Genomic DNA, 3,954 nt, shown 5'->3' with positions numbered 1-3,954 from the left:
GAAGCAAAGACAGGTTCTGCATTAACCTGCTCAGTTAACATGTTCACATCTTCTGTGCTTCCTCGCCTACACCTACAGTTAGAAAACTGGATGCACGTTGTGTCTGTGGAGAGCTCAGGGGATGATTCTTCCACATGGCCGTCTGTAGGATCGCCCCCAGGATGTCCTCCTGGAGGTGGTTTTCTGACTTTCTCACACACAAACAGGAGTGTTGGTCTCAGAATGCCCCTCAGCTCGGTGTGGATCCCACATAAACATAAGCAAGAAGTAAGAAGGTGGAGGACAGGACAAGGAACACAGTCAGGAAAGAACATGGACAAGACTCCCATTTGACATCTTTCTGAGAACTGGGAAATTGCAATTATTCTTTGAAAGAATAAAATCACACAAGGGAGAATAGCATGGCTCAGAGTCAAAAAGGAGTACATTTAAAAAAAAAATTCTCATTATCGTCTTCAAACTGTTGAGAGCTACATGTCAGGAGTAGCTGAACTGGAAAAAAACCCACTGCACTTTGCTATTTTTATAGCATCCTTAAATTCCATTTATGTTCACTTTTGGTTTAAGAGAACGCATTCCTCCGGGGACAGAATTGGCTTAATGTGGATGATCATGCAGGTGATTATTTGCAATCTCGAGCTGAAATTTGTACTGGTTAGGGCCTTCCGTCACATTCTTTTTTTTTTTTTTCTTTTTTTTTTTTCTTTTTTTTTTTTTTGTACTTTGAGATAACCTCCTTTGTAATTTTTAGAGCCATGGCAAAGGAGAACAAGTTACACCTGTAACTGATGTCATTCCTCTGGGCTTCCCGACCTCTCTAGGTGAGCACATGGTCCCGTGTGCCATTATCTTCTCCATGTATCTTCTAACCTTGCTGGGGAATGACATCCTCATTGTCACTGCATGGAGCAAGCGTAGAAGACAGAATTACATCTCCTGGGACTATCCTCTTTCAGTTACTAGGGCATATGTCAATCTCTGCATAGGTTAAAAGCCTTTCCAGATAAACCAAACTGCATATTGAGCTATCAGCTGTGGAACACTGAAAGTGTCCAAACTGTGTTTGCGATCAGGGCCATGCTTGTAGTAGTCATCTGGAACTTCTTCCTGTGTGAGAGGATGAGATTTTTCCTCAAAAACATCCAATCATCTCTCTGAATCTCTGTTCTTTATACAGTAGAATATTGCTAATGATGCACTTTATCATGCTTCCAAGATCAGATTGATTGACTGCACGGTCATCTATGACTATTGTTGAGCATGAGCTGTATATTTTTTAAGCTGCCCAGGAGAAACACAGTCAGTGTGGTTACTCCTCCTCTTCTCTTGCACATCTATTTGAGACTTGCTCAGGAATATTGTGTTTGATCTGGGATGATCAGGTAGATCAGGTTCCAGAGCTAAACCACCTAGGAAAACCTGGTCACTAATGTGCTGGAGATGGGAGCTGCCACTGCTGGGATCTGAGTCCCCTGACTTGGCCTCCACTGATCCTGATCTGCCGCCTGCTGCTATCACCTTGTATGTGTCAAAGATGACCAAAGGGCTAGAGAACCTATCCTATGAGGAAAGACTGAAGGAGGAAAATCTTTTCTCCCTGGAGAACAGAAGGCTCGAGGGAGACCTCATCACAGTAGTCTCCTACTTAAAGGGTGGCTACAAAGAGGACGGAGGCTCTGTCATCACAAGAAGCCACATGGAGCAGACAAGGGGTAATGACAGATCTCCAACAGCCAGGGACTGCAGCGCTGGGAAAGCCTTGGCCTGCATGTGAGGAGCAGTGGCGATGTGAGCAGAGTTCAGGCTGTCCCTGCCTCAGAGCACTTGGGGAGCCAGGGAAGCTGAGTACAGACAGGGTCATCCCCCCTGTTTGTGCTATGGTTGGGTTGGTGCCTGTCCTGTACCACCGTGTCCCCAGGGCACGACCAATTCTCAACCTGTGGGGCTACCCGTGGGGGCCATGCCCACAGTGGGGAGGAACTGGAGATGCCTGGGTGCTGGCAACAGACCCCAGTGCAGGGGCGGCAGGTCTCATGAAGGAGGAGGTGAAGCCTTGGTTTCTGGGCACAGAAAGAAGGTGCCCAGCACCCAGAGGGATGGACAAAGATGGCGCCTCTGCCCCAAACTGTAGGCAGGAGGAGCGTGAGTAGAACCTCATGTGGTCCATGGGGCACTGTACGCCTGAGATGTTATTTTGAGCCATAAGTGCCTTCAGGAGTTCCTTTTCTGCACCCAGGAGACCATGGATACCTGAGGGATGCCAGGATTTAGACCACTACCTGGGACTGAAGTCTGACATCTAAAAAATCTTCAAGTATCACTGAAAAGCATACCTAAATGTTGGCATTAACAGCGAAGCCACAAGTAGTTCACCCAGGCTCAGGGAAGATGAACACCTGAAACAAGCCATGAGAAGGCAGGGAATCACTGGGCTGCGGAGAGCTCATGTTACTGTGGGGACACTCTGCGCACTGCTGCCATCTGCCCAGTCACCGTCTGCCTGTAAATGGTGGGATGGTGGCCAGAGAGCGGGGATTTCCTGCAGGGATATGCAGGGAGCAGATGCTTTGTGGACTTAGGGCCTGCTGAGCTGGGCTTACACAGACCTCGATAACAGGGAAGATGGGGTCAGTGCCTCAACGCCTTCATCGCTTTGCTTCACAGTTGGGTGGCTAGGAGGCAGATGAAGGATCTCATAACTGAGCCTCCAGGCAGAAAGCCCCTCTGCTGGAATTTCACCTTTTGCTGCGGGGAAGGCAGTCCACAGAGCTCCCGATGTGCATGGCCACCCTTCTGCCTTGGCACCTCCTCCTGGCCAAGGCCTCTGATATGCCAAGGTTTTTGGTCCAGCTGGTGCCTGAGAATATAAGCCAACACAGGAGACATGCGAATGGCCCAGCAGAGACAGATCAGAGAAGCTTCTGAGCTCAGAAATGTGTCCCACTGTTGCCGCAGTGGCCCAGTGGGGATGGAGGGGGTAACTGCTCTTGCACAGAGCCTTTCCAGAGCAGAGCTGGGATCTGGCAGTGGTACAACCTTAAAGGCTCAGGAAAGCTGCCCTAGGCTTAAAGGAGACAAGAAACCACAGAGCAGCCACGGGTATTTGGGCACTGGGTGCTCTCCCAGAGCTGCAGCGGCCCATGGGGGTGCTGGGTTCACAGAGAGTGGGGACTCCATTGTGTGGTTGCTACCAATCCTAACTTGTGCATTACCTCAGCCCTGCGTGCCCTTTGGAGCCATCCTCTATTCGAGCCTCATCCCCCAGCACAGCTCAATCCAGAGCTAGAGGAGATCCCTTCCCAGAGTGCCAGAGGGGCTGCTGACCTCATCCATTGGCAGCCATGGGCTCCTCACACAGGGCTTGGTCTCCCCATTCACAGAATGTGATCCAGGAAGCAGTGCTTCAGGCCCATCTAGGAAGATATACAGCAAGGCTGGAAGGAATGGTGGCCATCTGCTGTGAAGTAGCCAAGAATATCTTCCTCAACTCCAAGGACAGGGCAAAAAAGACAACCCAGGGCAGTGAGTCCTATCCTTCCCATCTTCTGGGAATGAGGAAGGGTCCTCTTTTGCGCCCAAGCTAATTCTCCCCAAGAAGCCACCTTTTGTCATAACCAGACTGGAAGACTTGCCACAGAAGGAAGGAGGACTCGGAGGCCCAGGCTTGAATGCAGCACAACTTTAATGAGTCTAAAGAAGAGAAGGAGGTGGCTCACAGGGAGCACCTGAAGGCACGACTGTCTGCCTGCCCACTCTGCAGAGGGAGAGACGCCAACAGGTCCCCGCTAGGCTGGTGTTGAGAGACAGCAACAGGAAAGGAAGGAGAGAGAGGAGAGTGGAAGAAGGAAACAATGGCCCAAAGCTCTACATAGAATGCCCTGAATCTCTGCCTCCTCTCCAGCAGCATGTTCTGAGGTCTTGGGAGGATCTTGCCAGGGGAAGCTGCCAGCAGAT

General features: G+C 50.2%; 1 pseudogene; it reads right to left on the bottom strand.

Annotated features, from left to right (window-relative positions):
* Positions 1-865: 865 nt before the first annotated feature.
* LOC129195276 (cyclin-Y-like protein 1) lies at positions 866-1,861 on the bottom strand (annotated as a pseudogene).
* Between the last annotated feature and the right edge of the window lie 2,093 nt (positions 1,862-3,954).

Source organism: Grus americana, chromosome 22, assembly GCF_028858705.1.
Source record: "Grus americana isolate bGruAme1 chromosome 22, bGruAme1.mat, whole genome shotgun sequence".
Taxonomy (NCBI): domain Eukaryota; kingdom Metazoa; phylum Chordata; class Aves; order Gruiformes; family Gruidae; genus Grus; species Grus americana.
This window is presented reverse-complemented; position numbering and strand designations above follow the sequence as displayed.